This window comes from Simochromis diagramma, unplaced genomic scaffold (genome assembly GCF_900408965.1).
Source record: "Simochromis diagramma unplaced genomic scaffold, fSimDia1.1 OVJJ01000433.1, whole genome shotgun sequence".
In the NCBI taxonomy this organism is placed as follows: Eukaryota; Metazoa; Chordata; class Actinopteri; order Cichliformes; family Cichlidae; genus Simochromis; species Simochromis diagramma.
In genome coordinates this window covers 1,658,485-1,684,991 of record NW_024387031.1, presented here as the reverse complement: position 1 = coordinate 1,684,991, position 26,507 = coordinate 1,658,485, and the positions used below count along the sequence as shown (strand labels likewise).

General features: G+C 39.2%; 2 long non-coding RNA genes across 2 annotated transcripts; both read left to right on the top strand.

Moving 5' to 3' along the window:
* Positions 1–8: 8 nt before the first annotated feature.
* On the top strand, positions 9–25,945 carry LOC120740717. The gene is made up of 2 exons (XR_005697463.1): positions 9–51; positions 25,467–25,945. It is a non-coding gene; the product is annotated as an uncharacterized LOC120740717 (long non-coding RNA).
* On the top strand, positions 7,460–9,840 carry LOC120740716. Its single transcript, XR_005697462.1, has 3 exons — positions 7,460–7,470; positions 9,080–9,094; positions 9,698–9,840. It is a non-coding gene; the product is annotated as an uncharacterized LOC120740716 (long non-coding RNA).
* Positions 25,946–26,507: the final 562 nt, after the last annotated feature.

The following is a 26,507-nucleotide window of genomic DNA, read 5'->3' as shown; positions in this document are numbered from 1 at the left end:
GGTAGTCCGGCTTCCTCCCACCGTCCAAAGACATGCAGCTTGTGGGGATAGGTTAATTGGATAATTCAAATTGCCACTAGGTGTGAATGTGCGAGTGAATGTGAGTGTGAATGATTGTCTGTCCCTATGTCCCTGCGACAGACTGGCGTCCTGTCCAGGTTGTACCCCGCCTTTCGCCCTATGACAGCTGGGATAGGCTCCAGCACCCCCTGCGACCCTGAAAAGGATAAGCGGATGGATGGATGAATTTTTTTCGCAATGTTGGCTAATTTATTTATGAATCATTCCTTCATTCATATTTCAGTCTCTCATGGGGCACAGATCATGGAGCCAAGACATATTTTTCCACAGGCTACTTTTTGGTGGTGCAAGGTTTATCACTGTGACCTCACAACAAGAGGGCCCTGGGTTCTAAGCCGACAGGTACCTGTGGGGTTTTTTGTGTGGAGTTTCCATATTATCCCTGTACCTGCTAAGGTTTTGTCTGGGTATTCAGGCTTATTTTCCACAGTCCAAAAACATGCATATAAAGTCAAATGACAGGTTATGAAACTGAAAACAGAATCAGTTATGGGATACCTTAAACATGCAACAACTTATTTAGGTTAAATAGTAATGTAGAACTATGTTGACTTTTTACAAATTACAGTAATTCTGGATGAGATTCAAAACCAATAAATTCTCATGGCATAATATACATGAATGACAAAGCTAGTGCATTATGACTTCCACTATCATATGTCAGTGCCCTGTGTGATTAGACTTGAGCCAGAAAGTGATGCAGCCAGAGCAAGATTCATTATGTTCACATTTTGTAACCTTGAGAAATCCTAAAAGTGATTTTACAGAAGGAAAATGTTTCAATTCAATTCAATTTCATTTATATAGCGCCAAATCACTACAACAGTTGCCTCAATGTGCTTTATATTGTAAGATAGACCCTACAATAATACAGGAATCTGGTCTATACTTTTATAAAGATTGTTTTCCTTTTAGTTCATGCAAATATCTTCTAATTACACAGGATTTGGGGGTCTTAACAGAACCTCAGTGCATTATTTTATAACATGTCAATCCCAATAAGGTGTTCATTGTGCAGTCAAACTACAACATTTCAGTGCACAAAGTGTGCTGCTTGCCTTCATTAGACAAATAGAAAAAATGCATTAGCATACTTGACACCTTGCAGAAATGCAGACAGTGGAGGAACGTGTGGCTGTGGAGTGCTTATTAACCCCATGCTGTTTAACAGGCCTGGAAGCTCTGCTGCTACTGCTGAAGTAGCAACCTTCAGTTACCTTGTGGTTTGGATTTGGGCTGTTACCTACATTACAAAGGCACACATACAAAAAAAAAAACAAAAAAAAAAACAATCTGTCAAGTGCTTGAGGCTCAGCTTATACTGATGTATTATTGATGAGAAATTTAAATTTCAGATATCTGTTTTTGTGCATGAGAACCAAGTTCTCTGTGCCTTTTGCATAATGTCCCTTTTTTTATTTAAAAAAAAAAAAGGCATTACATCAGAAATAGAACTACTGACCAGATTTATTTTAAATGGCAATCAGATAGCTATTTAGGAACAGCTCTGGATAAAAAATAAATAAATATGGGGTGTAACATTTTCCAGCATCACGAGCATAAACTCTTTTCCCAGATTTCAGAAATATCTAAATTACACCCTCTGAGGTCATTATTGGTGGTAATCAGGGTTAGTGTTAGGAGTGATGTTTTAGGTCCTCTTTATGCAAAAAAATAGAAATATCTCAAAGATTCACAAACTATGATGAGCCAATGTATGTGACTCCCAGCTTTTACAATGCAACCATTTTAAATGTGATGAATTTTAAATACATTTATTCAAATGCTGTCACACATCACATTAGTCAGTGTATTGCAGAAATTACTAAAAAGAACATTTTAACCTATTTTGGCTGGAAAAACCCCACTGCAGCAGCTTCACACTAGGAGATGAGGTAAAATCAAACCTCTTTCTCTGATTCTCTCTTAACCCAAAACAGACACACACACAGTCGCTCCCTCGCCCTCACATCGGCAAACCTATTAATTTTAATATGATTGGGAATTTCCCCTAAAAAACTCCAGGGACCTTTGCAGCCAGACCAGGCTAAGAACAAGATATGAAACTTCAACTAGTTTCAACACTCCAGGCACTTCAACATCAACACTGCTGTCATTGCTCATAAGGCTTGACGTATCTAACTAAAGCACCATCCCATCTTTTTCCAAATCAGGATCAAAAGCAATCAAGTCGTCCTCCTCCCCAACCCACATCAAACCCTCCCTTTTTAAATTGTATTTCAAGTGAGTTAAATTACTGTCAAAATAAGAGGGAAACGCTGATGAAACATTAGGTAAGACCTGGCAGAATATGTAAGAGACATGATTATTTTTCAGCCTCACCAGACACTTTGAAAAAGCCTCCAAATGAGAAACATTACAGTACTTTTCATTAATTTTAATGCAAAATAAGGTGAACAGTGGACTGACAACTAAATAAAGCACTTGAAATCCCAAACAGAAAGAGATATCCTGCACTGAGAAACCTAACACAGGTATAAAAATTCACTCGCTAACAAATGAGACAAAGCTGGGCACCCGTGTAAAAGAATTAGGAGACTTGTTAGTTTCAGCCTCTTTCCTTCACCGTTTGATGGCCTACAAATGTGAGCTTGTGAGTGCAACTTTTATACGCTTCTCATTGCAATAAGTATATTTTCACAAGTCTTTAAGTTACAAAAATCTCTCCCACTAAAGTATATTTACAGATATTTATGTTTAGGACAGGAAACAATAGTATTTAGGTTGGTTCTCATTGTGAGACACAACTATCTTCCTGCAGTGCTACTACAGTTGATGTCACACATGAATCATTTTATGTCACTCTTTAAAAAACAGCTAGTCCCACCAGGAATTGATGGTCTGCAAATCCCGAGATCAAAATGGGAGACGCCCCCTAGGGTGGTCGAGGGTGACTGAGCTAAGATCCTGTGGGACTTCCAGACACAGACTGGTGATGGGTAACAACTGGACATAGTAGTGGTGGACAAGCAGAGGAAGACAGCTGTAGTGATAGACGTAGTGGTACCGAATGACAGCAACATGAGGAAGAAGGAACACAAGAAGTTGGAGAAGTACCAAGGGCTCAGAGAAGAGCTCGAGAAGATGTGGATGGGTGAAGGTAACAGTGACCCCAGTGGTAATCGGAACACTCAGTGCAGTAACCCCCAAGCTAGGTGAGTGACTCCAGCAGATTCAGGAACAACATCTGAGATCTCTCTCTCTCGAAGAGCTCCGTCCTAGGAACAGCAAAGATACTGCGCAGGACCCACATGCTCTCTTTGAAAGAAACTAATTTCTGCCACTCGCATCTGGTGTTATTCAGTCATTCACTAGCCCCAGCATATGGCCCTATGGGAATATTGATTACATTAAATCCACAGTTTCACCTTTATGGTTATCCGTTCTGCTCACTTAAAACCAAATTTGCTTTCACAGTTCTTCTGCTCAAAATAAGCAAAGACATTTAATTTATATGTTATATATGAAAACCTGTTTAGTTATACATTAGTAATGAACCATTTCCATTGATTCTAATATCGAGAAGCCCGAGGGCCTCCTGAACGACTAAGGCTAGAACGTAGATGAGATTGCTTCTCTCTCTCTGAACACCAGACCAATACAGAGTCAGTGTCTACAGCACTGCAGACAGTGTGCCAATCACCCTATTAATCTCACACTTCACTGTACCCTCACTCATGAACAAGACCCTAACATACTTGAACTCCTCCACTTCACAGACACTCATTGGCATTCACACCCCTTTTTTTTTAACTGAGAATCATCAACATTTATTCTAAAAGATTTGCATATGACTGTTCTTGCTGCCATCAGTTTCAGATGTCACTGAAAAGAATGGGGGGGAAGCATTTTTTTCATTTGTTTTAAAGTCACTGCACATGGACATTTCAGAAAGCCACAGTGTGCTCTGTGTACAGAGTTGCCTCTAAATGCACCAGGCTTATGAAAGATTTTCCTGCAGAAAATCCAATATTAGTTTTGTAATAGACTGCATGCATGTTCACACTTAGGCACCCCTGAGAGAAAGTGGAAATACCTGAACAGAAAAAGCTACATGTCATGCTTGCAAAGTGTGTGATGGCAGACATGGATCAATTCTCAATGCATCTATCCTAAAATCCCTGATATCCCTGGTGTGTACCTGCCCATGCCATAACAAACTGATACTTTAGTAACATTGTAAGCCACACAACTTGAAAAACAATTTAAGAAATTTTTGAGGTGCTAAAGATATATTTGGACTTGTAGGTGGGCCTAAGGCAAAAACTGCAGTTTTGTATTGCACAGTATACCAGAAACATAAGGGTGTGCTTTGCAGCTTGGGTTAGCTTCAACACTATACTGCAACTGCACAGACTTCCATCTGATTTCATATGGTGACTTGTCTGTCTACAGCATATAGAACTGGTATAGTTTTTGAAGGTTTGGTGATAAAACCAAAGAATCTGATTATTTATATCACATTTCAATCTCTCCAACAACACTGTCAGCATTGTTATTCAATGTCATCCTTTAGTGCTACGGAAGGCCAGGGTCAAATTCAGTTCATTTTCAGGATTCATCATCTGAAACCTTTGTCTGCTGTAAAGTTTGTGCAAATCAAGAATAGAAGAGTCACTATTCAAAATATACTTCTGTTTAAAGTATACTTCTGTAGAAGGAACATGTATTATTATTATTGCTACTAGTATTATATAAGGTTAAAAGCAGTGATGGGAATAACAGTGTTACAAGTAACGGCATTACTTTTTTCAGTAACGAGTAATCTAACTAATTACTATTCCTATCGTTACAACGCCGTTACAGTTACTAACAACAAAATGCAGTGCTGTCGCGTTACTATTTTTCAACAAACAGACGGTTGAAGCTGTGTTTAGCTTATCACACCTTATATCAGTTGCACGGAAGTAGCTGTCTATGTAAGTAATCTGCGCGCTACAGCTTTAAGCAGCTGCGCGCGCTCCCGCGGACGGCAATCACTTTCTGTCAGACAACCACTTTTTGGCACAACAATCACATGAGTGCTGCTGTTTGACTGAAGAAGAATAAAGTAGTCACGGTAAGCCTATCACATGACCATTTCAAGATTACAAAGCAAGAAGGTGATATATACCAGTTTTTAAATTGTGTTGATAGGCCACTTAAAACCAGAGTCATGATAAACAATATATATGAGGCGTTTTTTCCTCAATAGTTTCATCACGTTTAACGACTAAGGACAGCGGTAGCAAGCACTCTCTGCTTATGACCAAAAAATAAAAAACAAAAACAAAAAACAGCCTTTCGTGTTGGTGGAAAACCAATCAAAAAATGATATGGCAATATGACATTTGGTTGTTTAGGAAGAGGGGGGAGTTTTAGGAGTGACGGCGAGATAGAGAGAGAGCGCGAGTCTTGAGATGTGAGAGATTTGTGATGTTTAGCGTGTTTGGAGTGTGTAGTTAATGTGTTGTCTTGTGTAGTTAGTGTATGGTGTTGTGGATAGTTTTGTGTTGTGTGTAGGGATGGGTATTGATAAGATTTTCACAGTTCCGATTCCATTCTCGATTCTGTTTAACGATTCGATCCTTTATCGATTCTCTTATTGATTCTTTTTAAAAAAGGAGAACACTTAGGTCGAATAGCTTAGAACTTTGTTTTATATCTTCTCTTTGAACAAGGTAGAAATTTAGGAGTAACATGGCCTTACAAACCCAACAGTGAGATCTTAAGAGATCCACAGCCTACGGCTCTTCAGTGGGGTGTCACAGGGTCCCCAGGAAAAAAAATTGTAAATGTAAAATAATAAAATAAATATTCTTCTGTAGCAATAACAAAGTATACCATAAATTATTCTGTATCAATTACACAAGAATATCCAAAATGTCCCTGCCTACAATTAAACACATTCACTTACCGAAAATTTGAGGGCATCTGCTGTGGCAAATGGGTGCAAGTCTTTTACCACAAACTTGGTCACTGCTCGGTGACATTCGTCTATCCTGGCCTGAAAGGAGACACTACCGGTAGACTGCAGCGAGAACTGCCAGCGAGCGCCAGCCAGACTCTGTCTCTCATCATGGTCACCTAAATGCAGCGCACAGTAATAGCAGGTTTTGTAATAAGGCAGATCACGCTAACATAATATGCACTGTTAGTTGATTATTTACCTGCCGCATTAACGGGAGAGGACGTGCAAACGTTACCGCTGCTGCTGGGTTGAGATTCACAAGCCCGGATCGGAATTAAAAACACGGCATTCATTTAAGGTTATCGCGTGTTTTGTGAGCAAATGCTTTTGCATATTTGTAGTGTTTCCTCCCTTAAATGAAATATCTACTTTGCAAGTATTGCAAGTTGCCCTGTTGTCATCCGTTCTCGTAAAGTATAACCAAACGTTTGAGCTTTTAAGCCGCTTAGGCATTGTGTTTCCTGCCAGGTAAATGACGGTCCGCAACGTGGTGACGTCATTCGGGGCGACTGGAATCGATAAGGGAATCGTTTGCAAAAATGGCAAACAATTCCAAGGAATTGAAACAGTGGGAACCGGTTCTCAACAAGAACCGGTTTTCGATACCCATCCCTAGTTGTGTGTCAGAACAATGAGGTGACTGCTGTCTCCAGGTAAAAAACAGGATGAGTGATACACCTGCTGCTGTCAGACCTGCAGGTATCAGGCTGTGATGTTCTCCTTTATAGTGGACAGAAATTATTTTTTTTGGAGTGGCACAAATAATTTGTGTGGCATCTTATTGAATGCAGAACAGCTGACTGTTATGTTAATAGTTTGAAATGGTTATTTTAAAAAAAGGGTAAAAGGTAAATGGCTGTAAATAACTTGCAATAGTTACTTTTCAAGTAATTAATTACTTTTAGAATATTGTAACTCAGTTACTAACTCAGTTACTTTTTTGAAGAAGTAACTAGTAACTATAATTAATTACTTTTTCAAAGTAATTTGCCCAACACTAGTTAAAACTAAACAGAGTTTGGTAAATTATATAAATTACAGAGTTACAAGATTTAAATTTACAGCGACATTTCTTAAACAACAGTCTTATTTCCTGTGTCTCAGTGTTTAATTAACAAAAAGACCACAAGAGAAAACAACTGCCCCTCATTCAAAATTCTTGATGACAAAAAAATCTTGTTTTCAATAATTTGTTATTCATATAAAAGTTCTCTGTGCCAAATGTCCACAATGACTCTTAGAAACAAAACAGAGAAAAAAATCTAGCAATTAAATAAAGGGAACCCTGAATGCAGTTACACTGCTGAAAACACCTAAAGATGACCGGATAGTTGAACATGTGAAAGTTATGCTTCCATGTGCAGCTGACAGATACAGTTTAAGTCCACTGTTTAACAAAAGAAACAATAAAGTTGGGAGTCAAAGACCATTGCTCTCTGCTTAATGCATGACAAATTTTTTCTTGTAGATTTTGATTCTCCTAGTGACTTTATCAGTACTGGTTGGAGGAGATGATATAAGCAGTGCATTCAGGTTGTACAGGTAGTCCAGCTTCAACAAGATGCCACATCATGGTATTTCATGTTCATCCTGTACCAGAGTAGTCTCAACAGTACTATTTAATGACACATGAAAAAAAGCATACTTCATTAAACCTATAGGAAATTGTTCAGTCTTGTGCATTTAATTCACTCAGTGAAGCAGTTACTAATCCAGCGCCTGGGTAGCAGCGTGGAAGGACAGTACTGTGGATTTGAACCCCCGACCTATCCTATCACACTCTACCTACTGAGTTAACCTACCCCTCTATATCTGTCATCATATGAGCCTATGACAGTAATAACCAATTTTAGAACTGAAGAAGCCTTCAAGGAGAAGTGAGATGTAATCACAAACCTAAAGAAATTCCCATAATACAATCATCACAATACACACACACACACACACGCACACACCTGTTTTTCATAGTACCTCTGAAGTATTTTACTTATTAATTCAAACTTCGCTTTTGTGGCCTACTTTTTATGCCACCTTACGTAACTTAATTGGAGCCTTAATTCAAAAAGTCCACCCTCACAGATTTATACTGTATTTTACATCCTAATTCAGAGGAGGAAATGGCATTGCAAGCTTTATTACTATTACTTTTTTAATTTAAAAACCAAAGCCCCCATCAGCTCCCTGCAGTGGTTCTTATTATGTGAGAGCTGCAACAGAATACATAAGCAGCATCTGTCTTTTTTTACTTGCTGCCACCACCATGTCTGTTTCTCCTGCCAAATGCAAAAACCTTTAATCTCACAGTTCGATTCACATCTTGCAACTCTGGGTAGAAACTTTGTACTTGCTGGGGAAGCTGGACAGGGCACTTCACATCATCATTTAGAGCCCGAGGTTGCTGACCCATGCAGTTCAGCCTGCATGCATAAACAACTCAGTGCTTCCAAATGTTTAATTCACTATCAGGATCTATTAAAGCAATGAACCCTGTTGTTCAGTGCACACAGATACACACTTTCCAGTGTCTCTGTTTTTCATGACAGCTCTTACTGCACCCTCCACTCTTATTACCTTCCCTTACACACACACTCCTTCTTTCTCATTCACACACGAGGACACACACCTACTTTTCTCCTCTGCTCCCTGCAACCAAGCATGGCTGGGCTTAGATAGGACTTAATTTGTCCTGCCTCTAGATGAAAACATATGCTATACATTCTCTTTGTAAACAGACTGGGCAATAGAGTAGAAAGAGGAACTTAAGCTCTCAGAGAGACAGACTACAGAGACAAGTGTAGAATACCAACTCAGATCACAGAGCTGAATGTAAAAGGTTACTGTATACAGCAACTCAGAAACAAAGCAGCTATTTAGGGAAAAGAGGCATAGGTAATCAAGAAAGAGTAAAGTTTCAGACAAAACATGAGATAGTTGGGTAATGGGGATTGCAGAATTTGCATTTATTATTCCAGAGACTGGGAAGGAGGCTGTGCCTTGTTTATCTCAAGGTTTTGTTAAAATACTGAGAGAAAATAGGATAAGGTGGAAGGAAAAACTAATAATAAAGTCACTCACTGTAAAATTAACAGTGAAAGAAATAAACATCCTGGTCTGTCCATAATAGTGTTAACACAGAACGACACAAAAACGTATCTATCTATATAGTGTGTGGATATGTCACTGGCCAAAGCAACTTATAGGTCTTCCATTTCTCTACATTTTGAGCCGATCATTGTGCGAAAAAAGTTTCTAATGTAATCAGATTATCGCATTAATGTGAAACGAAGAAAAACACTGGCATTCACATGTTTGGTATTATAATTTGGATATATCACACTGATCAAACAGCTTTGATTTGTTTTTGAAGTTTTTTACCAAGATGGAGGCACAGAGAGTCTAATTGTTGGTAACATTGTAGTTGCTTTGTGTCTGTGCGAACTGTCGCATAAATAAAACCAAAAAATAAATAGATATGTCCTAGATAGTTAATTTTGAATGTTTTTTGTTGTATTCTAACTGGGAATGTAGTTTCAGTGTTTCTCCACATTTTTTTGAGAGGAAAGGACCAGGAACAACAGCTAAAGCATTGTAGTTTTCACTTGCCTCAATAGAGGTTAGTGTTCATGATTCAACAACAAGAAAGAGACAGGGCAAAAACAGCATCCATGAGAGAGCTCCAAGGAGAAAACCAATGCTGACCAAAAACAACACAAATGCTCATCTCACATTTGCTAAAAAAAAATATGTAAATGATCCCCAAGGAAATATTCTGTGGCCCGACAAACATGGTCTTGGTCTACTATTATGAAAAGATGTGTCATCAATCATCCCCTTCCTGATTTCTTATTTTCATTTTTTTTTTTCATGAAAAAAATGAAAATAGGAAATCAGGAAGGGGACAAAACTAGTTTCACAGCAGTCCTTATTAGCACATACCCAAGTATATTTGGTGAGTCATTTAATTTTTTACAATTTTTATTTTGAAAGGTAATTGATTGTTATTCATATGTCCCCCGACCTTCTGGTAGCCTCACTGTTTCATTACTAACAGACTTACTGGCCAGGTTGCTTTTATAATGGTGCTTGGAGCAGAATTTATCTATTTGTCTATTATTGAAAAAAAAACATGCTGTACTTGATCATGAGATATATCCATATTCAAAAATGTATATATACATATATACATTTTTTACACACACACACACACATATATATACATATACATATATATATATACACACACACACACACACACACACACACACACACACACACATATATATATATTAGGGGTGCAACGATATTCGTATCGATATTGAACCGTTCGATACAGTGCTTTCGGTTCGGTACGCATATGTATCGAACAATACAACATTTGTAATTTATTTTATAAATTTTCCTTCTGACGATGCTGTCTGTGTTGAGCGCTCAGTGAATCTGTGTTCGACTACTCCGCCTAGGCTGCACTGTCGAGCGCAGATCCACTGAGCGCTCAACACAGACAGCATAGTCAGAAGGAAGAGCGCAGGGCAAGCTAGCGAGACAGAAATTAAGCTCTACTTGCAACATTCAGATCTGGCGTTTGGAATTATTTTGGTTTTCATGTGACGTATGACCCTGAAGGTAAGCGAGTCATGGACTAAAGTAAAACAGTATGTTGGATGTGCCACGCAATGCTCAATTACATTGGTGTGAACTAGTGTGTTAGCGCAGTTAGCTCGTTAACGTGTTTGCCGTCTAGCCCCATGCACGGAGCGATCGGCGGTAGCTCGTTAACGGAGATTTGCCGTGTTGTGGCGTTAAGGTCATTTCAACGAGATTAACCTGAAAGCACTAGTGGGAACACAAGGAATATGACTGCACATTTACGCCGACATCATCCTAGTGCAAAGACAAAAACAACAAGCATGCTACTAACTTTAGCCGAGTCATTTAGACAGCTGTTAGCACATGATTATCCTTATGCTGCTGAGAATATAGCCCAGAAGAAGCGGATAGTATAGCTTTTATTTTGGAAAGAGCCATTTCTCTGTAATAAACTCTCTTTTCCAAAGATGAGTGATTCCTCAATCAGATACAGGGCTTGCAATATTGCTAGCCCGACGTCCCGGAGCTAGCGATTTTTTCAGTCGGGCTACCAAAATCTATCTCTTCCCTGCCTGTCGGGCTATTGTAGGAAAAATATATGTCAATGCTTTTGCATTCTTTCAGAAATGTAGCTGGGTAATTATGTCATTGGCATCGGTGAGCCACTGTCAATATGTGACATATTGAAGTCGCGTTTGAATTTGCGCTTGTTTTTTTGCTTTCACTTTGCAATCGTGCGAACTGTGTATAGAGAGCGACAGCACTGATCTGTGAGTGATGATAATTTGTGCACCAATTCCTCTGACATCGTCTTATTAATCGTTATCTTACTATGCAAACATGACAAGTGAAATCTCCCGCAGCAAGCTTAAACATGTGAGAGGTTGATCGCGCAGAGAATCGCTGAGCTTATGTGAGTGAGCGTGTAAAAGCATTTCAGTTCTGCTGAGCCAAATAAGACAGGTCAGGGTGAAGAAGTGACAGCCAAAGAAAAGCTTACCACAAAACGGAGAAGTTATGACAAATCAGACTATAAGGCAAAAAGAAAGTGCAGCTTTATGGTTTCATGGACAAAAGAATTTCTGTGGCTGCAATATGACGAGCTAAATAACCAGGGCTGCACATAAGTGGTCTGCAGGTGCGCATTCGCTGTCAAAATAAAAAACACGCACAAGGGTTAGGGTTAAATTTAAAAACTGTACTTTTGAGTTAAAATATATATTTATAATTTTAATAAATGACAAATTAAAAAGGCATGAACATTTTTTTTGTATCGAAAAAATATCGAACCGTGACACCAAAGTATCGAACCGAACCGAACCGTGAATTTTGTGTATCGTTGCACCCCTAATATATATATATATATATATATATATATATATATATATATATATATATATATTAATAAAGTGCCAAATCACAAGAACAGTCACCTCAAGGTGATTTCTTAGCAATAAGAATGTGTCTGACATGTTAAAGAAAATTATCAGCATACAAATAGTCAGGAGATAATGATACATGAACCCATGCTGACTTTCAATGTAGTCATCCTACGTGTTTTGAAGGCATTCGTTAGGGAGCAGCAGTTTTCAAATACACACAATACGAAAGAAGAAGGCTTGGGCTGTCTATTTGGCCAAAGATCACAGTGTAAGCTTGTCTTTCTATCTGTTTGTTACAGTGTGTGGGTGTGTGTAAGCTTAGGAAACAGAGAAAAGTCCTTAAAGTGTCCCATAAAAACGGATTCAAACTTAGACCACCATTAAAGCCGTTAGGTTTTACTGTGTATATCCAGCCTGCTACTCTTCTCAGTAGGTGTAATGGGTTTGTATAACCTACTCCTGGATTAAGTAAAACTCTTTCCTAAACCTATAAATTTGAGCTGCAAAGCCAAAACATTTTATATCTATGCTGTTCCTAGTGAAAAACAGTCTTCCAATAGCTACTTTAGTATTTAGAATTTTATTAGTTTTGTGTAAATTAATTCATGAAATCTTGAGGTGTGCTCAGACAGCATTCAAAGCGTATTTATACAAATTTGAAAGTTTTAATAAGAATTTTTAACCCAGATGAATGTGGAGTGTTGCACCTGGAAGAATGTCCAGTGCAAAATCTTAGCAAAATCACAAGATGGTCAGGGTCTGGCTAACGATGATCGACTCTGGTGCTGTTGAGGAAACAGCACTACTGCAGGCCGAAGACAAAGGAAAAGTAGAGGCCTATGAATGCAGTCTTCCAAGGATACAGACCTTGAATTTGGAAAAAGCTCTTCTCTCAGCAGTGTATGCCAACTTCCTGTTGCCGTATGGCTCTTGTTGTACATCACCTGCTTTCCAGTCTGTCAGTTTGTTCATCTTCTTCTAGATCCTCACATCTTTTTAACCCAGTTTGACTTGACAACTGTATTGAGACCTGCTATGATGTATGGTTTAAACACAGTGGCGCTGACAAAAATACAGCAGGTGGAGTTGGAGGGGGACGGGATAAGAAATGAGTACATCAGCGGGACAGCTCAGGCTGAGCAATTTGGAGACAAAGTTAGAGAGGAAAAGGTGAAATGGTTTGGAAATGTTCAGAGGAGTAAGAGTGGATGGAGCTGCCAGGCAGAAAAGGCTTAGAAAAGAAGAAGACCTCAGAAGAGGTTCATGGACGTAGTGAAGGAGGGAACGCTTAGGGTTGATGTAATTAGGTTAGATTAGATTAGTTAGAGCTCTGTAGCTATGCCTTTCTGCTCTCTGAATAAATCTGCATAAAGTTACATGAAAAGACTCAGTTGTTGAAAGTGAATTTGATTTTATGTCTCTTTATAACCATTTGAAATTTTGACTAAATATGGAGAAGAAACATTCACGTCATACTTTAAAAAACTTACGTTCGTCACCCTGGGGACCGTTTTCTGCCACGCCCAAAAAATGCTATAAAAAGATTATATATTCATATTTTTTTCCACTTTAAATTAGCCAGTCTTTTAAAACTACTTCTCCCTGAAATATTCATGTAAAGTTTTAATTATATTTCGGGGGTTTTAACCCTTTTAATCGCAGTTTAATTACATGAGCGCACCGTTTTTTTTAGCCCCCCAAAACAAAACGAAATATTAAAAAAAAAAAAACATTTGAAGTAATATTTGATTGTTATTATAATTAGGCCTTTAGATGGACTAAAGATTGGCACCAACCTTCATTTCGATCGCCTTTTATTTTTTTTTGCAGGAGCAGAAAATGGTCTCCAGGCGGCCAATGTTGCTCTTCTAAGCCGAAAGAAGTGTCTTTCCCCGGCATAAGTCGCGACGATTACCGGGGCATGTTGCGTCGGACTCCTTTTTCCAGTACACACGTCCGATACCACGTGACAACAAATACGTCATTTCCTGTTGATAAAAAAAAAAATGCACCCTCTCATCGCCCTAGGGACCGAAAATGGTCCCGCCCGATCAGCGGGCGAAGCCGCTGCTGCACGCCAGAATTGAGTCTTCCTTTCCCCGCAGGTCTGTCTAAGCAGCCTGCTGTTTTCCAGCAGGGGTCAAATGTGAAGCAAGGGCGCCACCCGGTGGACAAATAAAAAAATTACAACTCTAAGGCCAGTACTGCAAACGGAAACGGAAGCATAACCGATCACGATCGATTTGACCGTAATTTTTTTGCCGTGAAAAATAGCGTTTATAATGGGTTTCAATGGGGCAGAAAACGGTCCCTAGGGCGACAAGTGTGAGTATTTTTGCTGCTAAGCCGTGTTAGGCTCATGTAAGAAAATCAGACTGAAATTCTGAATCTTTTACAAGAACGAAACCAGGTGGCAAGTTTGGCTATATTACACCCAACACAGCGGAAATGGCTTTCATATGAATAAAAAAAGTGGCAGAAAAAGGGCCCAGTATGACGTGAGGGTGCACTTGTTGAAGTCTTGTCAGTATTTTTTTTAAAAAATGAAATACATTTTTTAACCCTCACCTCTGAAGCCCTGCTATTGTAGCACTGAGAGTTAGAGCATTTTCAAAATACCTCAGGGGTCTACCCTTAAAGCCTGGAGGGGGTGATTAACAAAGAATCACATGAGACTACATAAGAGAGAATAGCTCTGGCAGTAATCAGCAGGAGAAAGAGCTGTAACAGCACTGATAGCATAATGCAAGAAATAAACACCAGCACACTGGTTGTGGTGGGCAAAACAGCTCTCTGTAAGAATTTCTGAAATGCAAGAGTCAGTGCAACATGCTGACATCCATGATTTTAACCTAGTCTGTATTATCATTATTATTATTATTATTGTATTACTGTCTCACATTAATGCATATCTAAGAAGTTGTAACAAGATTACCATTATTAAAATGTTGCACTTACTATCTTTCCTTAAATTCTTGCTCCATAATGGCACTAAGAGTATTTTGTGATTGTTAACAAATCTAAAGGAGGGAGCGGTGTTCTAGGAAGGTTCTTTTCTTGTAGTCTGTGATTATGTTGGCTGTTAGCCATCCATGCTGAGCCTGAGTCACTGTTGGCAAACTGGCTCTTCACCCTGACAGCCTTGTTGAGAGCTGGGTTCTGACCAGGTAGTGGTAATCTTCGTTTACCTTCCTGTGTGCCTGAGTCTTGAATTTCCACAGGGTCTTACGCAAGTAACACAGACAGACTGGTATCACAGGAAGAGTAATGGAAGATCACACGTGAAAGCTGTAAAAGAAAAAAGAAAGATGGGATAGCCACATAGTTGTTTATAATACAGGTTGGCTGCATCGCAAATGACGGCTCACTTTATCACGGCTCTGAGCGGGGGGTGTCAGCATTTACTCAGCTTTAACATCAATCTGGGTTCTTAGCTAGCTTAGTGTTAGCATGCTGTCTGTGCTTGCAAAGAGCCCCTTTGTGTTAACAGTATAATGCAGTTGTTTCTAAACTGGAGCAGTCTCCACTTTTCTTTTATTTTTATTGAATAAAGGAATGAGAGTGCAATAGTAATGATCATATCCATGCTGGAAACACCACTATTTTCTTCCTCCAACACGCGAACTGAAATCAGCTAATTGTAGCGAAAGTGCAAGAACCGTTAAGCGGGATTATTGGCAGGCAGACTAAGAATTCCAAGGAATAGGACTACTGGGATCCAGTTCTCTAGAAGAACAGGTTCTTCATTCCCATCCCTTTTTATCTGAGTATGAATGTGTGTGGTAGATAAAACAGCACTTACATAGAAAGAGCATAGAAAAAAAGTGCTGGTATGAATGGGTGTGAACGATTGCGGAAAGTTCTGTAAAAACGTTTTGAAAGTGCTCAGAGTAGAAAAAGTGCTATATAAGAACGAGTCCATTTACCATTTACCAAGGACACAAGGAAATAATTCAGACAAAATACCTGCAAAATAAAGCTTAACAGACTCAATTTGATATATTTGATGAAAGTCTAAATTTAAGTCCAAGCTGTTAACAAAGACATTTGGAGAATTACAGGCCTATATTCCAATACTCTAGTCCTAGAAATTTTGTTTTATCTCTACTTCTGATAATCTGGTTGGCTTTAAACGTGAAGATGGCACTAATGCGTTTTGGTCTTTTGCCTTATAACACATTTTATATTAATTATAATGAGAAAGATTTCATGATTTGATGAGGATTCATATATCCCACCAACCCTTTGAAAGGCTTGATTTGCATAAATTAAAAAACGTTTCAAAGAGCACATCTTGGATTTCTTATGAGAATCTCAGTTTTCTGGTATTTACACGAGATAATGTGAGTAAAATGAAAAGATTCACTTTGCCTGTTTTTTGTGTGAGTAATGGAGTTTGACAGTGTGATATTTTATCTCCTTTTCACATTATATACAGAATGATTTAAGCAAGGAAGACAGAAAACTTGATTTTTTTTCTGCCGTATTTGTTTTTGTTTTTTTCAGTGTATGGTTCCATTCATATTTACAGTGTGTAATGAGACTGAGACTATGGGACTATTACATAACCGATGATCTTTCAGATAGAGAGGATCTTTGTAGCAAGTGCTATAAGTTACAGAGACAAGTGTCTATGTTGGCCTGTGGCTATTTTGGGTATTGTACTGTGACTGTCCCTCTATGCTACTCATCTGTAGCGCTGTTGCAAAAAAAGGCAACTTTCAGAGACCTACACTGGTTTAAACTGACAGCATGAGGCTAATGAGAGGTTTTAGAAGCAGTAGGTCATGCTTGCAAGTGCTGAACTAACACCTGCTCTAAATGCATCATTGTGGAAGTATATTTCTAATTTAAGAAAGTGCTAATTTAAGTGGAGATTAAGTTTAAACTTACAGGAAGTATTAGTCTGGATGTTGTCCCTCATACAGTCTGAAGGCTTCTTATTTTTTGTACCACTTATTCTTCCCTTAACTTTAGAAATAAAATGCCCTCCCTATCCATATTTCTCCATTACTATCTTTTTTCTTTTCTTTTGTTGCATCTGTTTTGGTGTTTATAGTGTTTTTGGAGCTCTATTTTTTTTCCTTTTTTATCCACTTCTTTCCACAATATGGAGTTATTTCAGAGCCAGTCATTCAGTCTGAGGGGCAACAAAAGAGCCAGAAGCCTGAAATCGATTACTTTCTCAAGGCAAAGTGTACAGATACCTTCTTTGCTGGTATCACTCTTTTCCATTACTGACAATCCTCTTTCCCTCTTTTTCTGTCTCTAAACCTGTTAATCTAGCCACATCACCGTCCTTTTTTTTCTCTCTCCCCAAAATGTTCTCTGACCTCCTGTCCCCTTCTATTACTCTTTCTTTAAGGGAATACTTCAGCTTTTTGGAATATGTGGCCATTTCTTTTTCCAGCAAGAGCTGTTGAAAATCAATATTAATTTTATGCCTTCAGTCCAGTGGTATCTTTAGGACCTCTTTTAGCCTAGCCCAAACACTGGTGTGTGTAAAAGGTGCACACCAATGACATCTTGACTCTCTCAACTAGACCAAGCAGAACAGTATAAAGAAACCTCTTTTGGAAGTTCTCTAATGCATGAAAAGGTTATATTGCAGGCTTACGATGGCTAATGTTAGCAACCCTAAATTTGGCAAACAACACTTTACTTCAACTATGTTACAGTTTACCTCTGAATTGACTTGAACCCAAAGGTAAGTCCAGGTGAGTCCAGCTAGACTGGTCTAATATGTGAGATATGGATGCATCAGTAGAGCTATATATGGCCTGTAAATGGCCTGTATTTGTATAGCGCTTTTAGTCCCTAAGGCCTCCAAAGCGCTTTACATGTTCAGTCATCCACCCATTCACACACAAATTCACACACTGGTGATGGCAAGCTACATTGTAGCCACAGCCGCCCTGGGGCGCACTGACAGAGGCGAGGCTGCCGGACACTGGCGCCACCGGGCCCTCTGACCACCACCACAGTAGGCAACGGTTGAAGTGTCTTGCCCAAGGACACAACGACCGAGACTGTCCGAGCCGGGGCTCGAACCAGCAACCTTCCGATTAGACGAACTACCAACTCTTGAGCCATGATATATGGTGCTGCTAACTTTGCCCAGGGGTCATCCCCAAAACTGCCATTTTGATAAACAAATAAATAAAAACATTAGTAAAATGTTGACAGGGCATCTTCAGTTTTTACTTTCATGTTTTTACTCTATGAAAATGTTATGTATTTATAGGAGTAAACTCTAAAAAATTGTTTATATGATAGTGTTTTAATGTTAAATCTGACAAATAAAAAACAAAGAAGAACATGTTCTTTATTTTATGGGGATAGGAAATTTATGAAAGGACCTCTTGAGGACCTTAAATGCCCCAAAAGGCACCAGCATCAGATCCAATATAGTGACACAAATTGACAGAATGGAGGTCTAGCAGCGAGCCATTGGTGTTACTGAATGGACATGCCTTTAACTTGAAGCTCTAGCAAACTCCAAAAATCTTTCTTTGTGTTTTGGGGGTTTTTTTGCACTTTTTTATGTACTGTAAATAACATGATCTGTATTTTTTGAAAGCTTGGCAACTTGTTGGCAGCTTTTGCAGTTGATTTTAGATGGCCACACTGGGTTTTTTTTTAACCACTTCTGCATACATTTCCCAACCCTTGAGGCTGCTGCTTGTGCAAAGAATATGAGTGAGAGAGGAATATGAGACTAGTGAGACTAGTGAGAGTAAGGCTAGTGCATGCCAGTGGGCCATTCAACATGCAGGAAAACCAAGAAGAGTTGTGTGTGCAGCCTCAGTCTGATCCAGCTTAGTTCCTGTTAATAGTCTTAGCCATTAGCCATTACTCCACTGTTCCACGTATGATGCATTTTTTTTTAAATTCTTTCATCTGTATTACTCCAACCTGTCCTTACTTAAAAATAACTCTCAAAACAGAAGCAAAAGACACTACTTAGTGTTTGCATAAGCAAATAGTACTAGCAATTGCACAGTGTAAAAAGGGATAAGCAAGACTAAAAGATTACTTCTGTCAAGCTCACATACAGTATTTACACACTTCACAAACACAGCAGACCCACTTGGAGAAAAGGTCTCAGTACACAGTTAGTATCCATCAGCTGTACACAGCTATAAGTTGTGTTTGACTGTCAGATGCTATTTGTCAGCCTCCCACCTGTCTTTGGTCTACAGGTGTGAAATTACAGCCGGCACCTTCCTTCCTCACATGCCTGACATATTGCACACAACAGAACAAAGTCCTTGCTTGACTACACACGCTTGTTTTGTCTCTATACTCCAGACCATATAACCATGAGAGAAACATCTTGTTTACAGAACATTTAACATAGAGTACAGTAGACCATCGGTCTATTGCACATGCAACAAATGGCACACTTCTGCGACACTTTGAGTTTGTGGGGCCAAGCTTACAGTAGGCTTTCTTAAGTTACAGTTAAATGAAGAGAATGAAGAAAAGACAACAAAAACAAAAAAGGTTCTCTCAGACAAAAACTCGCTCATGAAATTTGTGTCTGCTTGAATCGAACTAAATTCAATTCCTATTAAAAGAATGTAATACCATAAAAGTTTAATTAAACAGCATGGCCAACACAACTGGATACACAGTAGAGATAGAATAGTTTTATTTTGAATATGTAAATGTAACTATAACAAGAGAAAAGAAAAACTTAAAAACATCACATTTTCATTAATATCCCTATGTCTACACAATGTTTATGCTCAAAAGGGAGTAGGATGAGACACAGTAGAGCTCATTTATTTTAGTCACATTTTATTATTATGATGTAGTTATTAATCAATAATTTATTTAATCAGTTAGTCCTCAAAGACGGAGCTTCAGTTATTTGCCTGTTACCAATTACTACCTTTCTTTAGAAAAAATGTTAAAAACTGCCCTGACTTTCATCATTGTCTCTAGAAGTATCACTAACTACTGTTATAGCAGAAAAAAATCAAATAAGAACATCCAATATTACTACAACTTTGTACTTCTACTTACTGTGCACTAAGTAGCACAGAATCATCTCTCTCTGGTTTATGAGTGAGACCAGGAGCATATTGTAGCATGAGTGAGCTGTTTCAAATATTTCTCTGTTTTGTATGTTCATAGTGTTTTTTTCTGGTGTTTCTAGGTTTATCGTTTAGCTCTGGTCTGTGTGGTGAAGGGTTTTTTGGTGGTTTTGAGAGGGACTACTGCCAATTTTGCTGGTCAGAACGGTGCTGGTACAGGACTCTGGTCTGACTATGGTCTCCAGTCAACCGACTTGCAAGTTTACATGCAGTAAACAGACATGAATGTTCAGGGTGGAATTGTTATAGAGCATAAATAAGAAACAGAATTGAGTACAGAACTTTGACGTTTTGCAGATTAGAGAAAATCCAAAATAAGTTCAAAGGTATACATGGGGTAAATGGCCTGCATTTGTATAGCGCTTTTCTAGTCCCTAAGGACCCCAAAGCGCTTCACACTACATTCAGTCATTCACCCATTCACACACACATTCACACACTGGCGATGGCAAGCTACATTGTAGCCACAGCTGCCCTGGGGCGCACTGACAGAGGCGAGGCTGCCGGACACTGGCGCCACCGGGCCCTCTGACCACCACCAGTAGGCAAACACGGGGTTAGTATCTTGCCCAAGGATATTTGGCATGCAGCCAGGAGGCAGCCTGGGATCAAACCACCGACCTTCTGATTAGTGGTCTGCTCTGCCACCTGAGCTACAGCCACCCCAATGGGGGCTCAAATGTATGGCATATTGGAGTGTATGTAACTTCTGACCCTGTGTGGATTAGAGAAAATCCAAATAAATCCAAAGTTCTGCACCCAGTTCTTATTTTTCAACCTCACTGAAGAAACAGTTAAAAAAAATCATTAAAAGCCAAACTTATCATGACATTCGTGTGGATGATCTAAACTTTTGGGACACTAAAGGTGGAGGAAAAATATACAAAGTGTTGTTAATGCATTTTGTATCATGGAACCAGTCTGGCTGTAGGTATTCTGAATAAAGAAAGCAAAGAACTGAATATGTGTGATGAAAACTCAGAGAAACACAAAGAAAGGTAAGAACACTAACTGCACACTTCATCAGTTATTCAGTATCCAAAATGAATTGAAAGGGACATTATTGGATGTTAACAATCTTCTGAGACACACAGCCGTCTAATCTGTCCATGGCACTTTGTGCTGCTCAGTTAATTTACTATAATGATTTCCCACAGCTAGCCAAGGGCCTGCAGTTGAGAATGAACTGGGAATTTAATCTGCCTCTGGTCCCTGTTGCACAACTCAAAGACCTGTGATTCTATCAAATCACTTGGTCCACATGTTCTGTTTTCTGTCTGTCCAAGCCAAGCAAAGACTTAATAATTTGATGCAGTTCAACTTTAGGCCTTGAAATGGAAAGTTATTTTCAAAATACACCACACGGGAATGAAGGAAAAGTATAAACTCAGTGTTTAGAGAATTAACACTGAGTGTTTTTTTGGGGTTTTTTTTGGGGTTTTTTGCCTGTCCCATTTGGTTCTTTTGCCATCAGAATTATTGTCTAAAGGCGAAGAAAGATGCCCAACGGATTTACTTTACCAAATTGACCATCCCAGCCTTGCCGTAATGGTCTATTTGATTCACCTTTTATTGTTTTGTTTTTTTATTTTCACTTGCTAGATACGGGACAGACTCGAATGAGAAAAGGGAGAAAGGAAGAGGGGGAAAAAACAGCAGAGAAGAGGGACGGGGATAAAGGGCAAAAAAACAAAAACCAACTAAATAAGCAGACAAAAAAAATACATATCAATCACCTGGATCACCTGTTGAGAAAAGAAAAATAAATTAACACTGAGTGTTACAGAAAACCTGTAGCTTTCAACAAATATGTTTGCTGGGGTCAACAACTAGCATGTCATTTCAGCTGTGTTACAGAGCATTTAGCAAAGTTTGTAAAAGACACCAGTGCTATTAAGTGATGAAAATGATTCCAAAACACAGATTAATTCCTAATAAAAGTTTTGACCTTCATGTATAAAGGGAGTATTATTCCAACATCATAAGCACAATATAAACTCACCAGCCAATCATTTCAGCTCATTGTCAATACAAATGCAACCAGTAAGTCACATGACAACAACTCAGTACATTTAGGCAAGCAGACATGGTCAAAGGGATATTTTCTTGGTACACTTCGGGCACCTTAGTACCAATTAACAAAACACAAGGAGCACCAAAGTCCAAAAACCAGTTGTGGGGGTCTGCCAGGCCATAGGGCAAGACTCTGGGACTAAGGCCAGCGGCAGAAACAATAATTGTCTGGAGGCCAGAAACCAGCAAGATATCTAAAAAAAGCTGGAACTGGAGCAAGAAAAGACTTGAAAAGAAACAACAACAACCACAAAACTACTGGAAGAACATTGTGTAGCTAATTAGCATAACTGGCAACAGGGCAGTAACATGATTGGGTATAGAAAGAGCATCCTGTTTCTCCCCATATGGAAAAGAAATAGAAAAAACTTATAAAAGACTTGCATAAGATTTGGCCTACTTCATATAGTGAATCATATACAGTGGGGCAAAAAAGTATTTAGTCAGCCACCGATTGTGCAAGTTCCCCCACTTAAAATGATGACAGAGGTCAGTAATTTGCACCAGAGGTACACTTCAACTGTGAGAGACAGAATGTGAAAAAAAATCCATGAATTCACATGGTAGGATTTGTGAAGAATTTATTCGTAAATTAGGGTGGAAAATAAGTATTTGGTCACCTCAAACAAGGAAAATCTCTGGCTCTCACAGACCTGTAACGTCTTCTGTAAGAAGCTTTTCTGTCCCCCACTCATTACCTGTATGAATGGCACCTGTTTGAACTCATCATCTGTATAAAAGACACCTGTCCACAGCCCCAAACAGTCAGACTCCAAACTCCGCCATGGCCAAGACCAAAGAGCTTTCGAAGGACACCAGGAAAAGTATTGTAGACCTGCACCAGACTGGGAAGAGTGAATCTACAATAGGCAAGCAGCTTGGTGTGAAAAAATCAACTGTGGGAGCAATCAACAGAAAATGGAAGACATACAAGACCACTGATAATCTCCCTCGATCTGGGGCTCCACACAAGATCTCATCCCGTGGGGTCAAAATGATCATGAGAACGGTGAGCAAAGATCCCAGAACCACACGGGGGGACCTGGTGAATGACCTGCAGAGAGCTGGGACCAAAGTAACAAAGGTCACCATCAGTAACACACTACAACGGCAGGGAATCAAATCCCGCAGTGCCAGACGTGTTCCGCTGCTGAAGCCAGTGCATGTCCAGGCCCGTCTGAAGTTTGCCAGAGAGCACATGGATGATACAGCAGAGGATTGGGAGAATGTCATGTGGTCAGATGAAACCAAAGTAGAACTTTTTGGTATAAACTCAACTCGTCGTGTTTGGAGGAAGAAGAATACTGAGTTGCATCCCAAGAACACCATACCTACTGTGAAGCATGGGTGTGGAAACATCATGCTATGGGGCTGTTTTTCTGCCAAGGGGACAGGACGACTGATCCGTGTTAGGACAGAATGAATGGGGCCATGTATCGTGAGATTTTGAGCCAAAACCTCCTTCCATCAGTGAGAACTTTGAAGATGAAACGAGGCTGGGTCTTCCAACATGACAATGATCCAAAACACACCGCCCGGGCAACAAAGGAGTGGCTCAGTAAGAAGCATTTGAAAGTCCTGGAGTGGCCTAGCCAGTCTCCAGACCTCAACCCCATAGAAAATCTGTGGCGGGAGTTGAAAGTCTGTGTTGCTCGGCGACAGCCCCAAAACATCACTGCTCTCGAGAAGATCTGCATGGAGGAATGGGCCAAAATACCAGCTACTGTGTGTGCAAACCTGGTAAAGACCTATAGTAAACGTTTGACCTCTGTTATTGCCAACAAAGGTTATGTTACAAAGTACTGAGTTGTATTTTTGTTATTGACCAAATACTTATTTTCCACCTTGATTTACGAATAAATTCTTTACAAATCCTACCATGTGGATTCATGGATTTTTTTTTTCACATTCTGTCTCTCACAGTTGAAGTGTACCTCTGGTGCAAATTACTGACCTCTGTCATCATTTTAGGTGGGGGAACTTGCACAATCGGTGGCTGACTAAATACTTTTTTGCCCCACTGTAAGGCTTATATGATTTACACATGAAAGTGGCCACTTTCTCATTACTTTCATATATTGTTTTAGTAAGTATCCAAAACATACAAGTTTCATTTATATAATTTTTCAAGGGATCTTATATCTGTTTTCACTCTTGTATGCTTTTCATACAAGTTTCACACAAGGCGGATACAAACTATCTTTTCCATACGGGTCAGAAGAAAACCTAGGCGGCTACAACAGACTATCATCCCTGGAAGCAGGATTGACTTTGCTTCACTATGGCTCCATTGAAATCTGTATGAGGACAGTGTTTTGAGGGCATGCCTGTGTCCCATGAACAGTTATTGGAGTTGCTCAAGTTGAGTGGCCAGCAGCTTTTTCTGGTTGTTTGTATATCTCCTGATGGTAGCCCAGCATGCTAGACAAACTGCTGTAGGCTCTGGTTCCACTGCTTCAACATCAGTTACTATCTGCACATCACGTGGAAACAGAGCTAGCACTGTAAATGAGCCCTCTGTGACTTATCATCATAACACACGAGCTTCCTCTTACTAAGCAACTTGGCCAACATGTGATTTACAGGAATTAAAGTGCAGTGTCTAAAGTTTTTTATAACTTCTTTAGCATGTCAGTGAATAAAAACTTGATGATAGATGGAGGTGTCAGCTTACCAGAGTTATTATTGTTTTGGTATTAGTTTTTATTTTTAGATTATTTTTTTTTTAGTTTTTGTTTTTAATATACTTTAGTTTCAGTTTCCAGTGCTAGTCTTGCATGTTTCAGTTTACTTTTCATTGCTTGAAAGTATCTTGCTTTAGTTTATTTCTTAATAGTTTACTAATTAGTTAGTTTTAGTATTTTATTGTCAGGAGAACATATGCCAGAGATAAGATTTAGGAAAGTCACTACAGGTTTTAACATAAAAAACAGACTCTTTTGAAAGTAGTTCACTCTCAGTCTTCTTGGCATCCAAAGTCTTGATAAACACATCCATTAAAACCTCATCAGGTGCGTTATCACAATTCTTACCAGACTGTCCTAAAACCATTTCAGTTACTTAAAACTTTTCTGAAGTCTTTTCATTTTTTATTTAGTTAACTAAAAAAAAATTCCACATGCAACTTTAATTTAGTTTGGGTGGCACCGTGGTTAGAAATTGTGTCTCACACCTAAGATCCTGAGTTCAATTCCACCATCAGGTGGGGTCTTTCTGTGTGGTGTTTGCGTTGGTTCTCCCTGCATACTCTGGCTTCGTCCCACAATCCAGGTTAAATGGAAACTCTAATTTGCCCATAGGTGTGAATGTGAGTGCGAATGGCTGTCTGTGTCTATGTGTTAGCCCTGTGACAGACTGGTGACCTGTGCAGGGTGTAACCTGCCTCTCACCCTAGGACAGCTGAGATAGGCTCCTGCCCCCTGAAAAGGATAGGTGGAAGAGAATGGATAGTAGGTTTAGTATATTGTGTAGTTTTGGCTTACTTATACCATTGGCTCCAGGCCATTTACGTGAAAAGGGAAAGACCATCTCTGAATGGAGGAGGGGGTCTAAGGGTACATCTGTCACCATCTTACAATGCTGTGATTGCAGCAATTCCGCAACTCTCTGTGAATGGTACTCATGGACATTGATCAGTGCAGGAAACCTGCGGTCGGCTGGGACTGGGGAGGTCATCTGGATGAGTGGCGAGGTGTTTCTCCCGCTGAAAATGTCCAGATGAACAGAATCAACCTTTTGGGATTTCTTTACCTGGATGATTGAGCATCAAGACATTTTCACTTAGGTGTAGAATAAAGTGCTTGTATGAAAGGGTCTGAATGGGTGAATGAGGCATGTTGTATAAAGTGTGTTGAGTGCTCCAACAGTTTAAAACAGCCATATAAGAACCACCACATGTACCGCTTAAAGAAGTCCAGTCACATCCTTTTTTCAAGCTCTTAAGAAAGGATCAGGTCGTTGAGCAGTATTAATACTGTAGCACTATAACTGATGATAAGGTTACCTTTGAGCTTTAGAAAAGAGAAAAAAAGAAAAAAAAAAAAAAGAAAAAAAAAGAAAGAAAGAAGAAGAAAAGAAAAAAAAAAGGAAGAGAATGGATAGTAGGTTTAGTATATTGTGTAGTTTTGGCTTACTTATACCATTGGCTCCAGACGCATACTCCATTAGTGTTTTGAAATGAAAAACTCTAAGATATTGCATGTTGACTATACTAAGTTTATTGAGAAGTTTTGCTGAAATAACACCAGAATTTTCCGTGAATGTTTTTAACCCTCCTGCAAATATTGACAGTTGAGTATGTTACATTGTGAT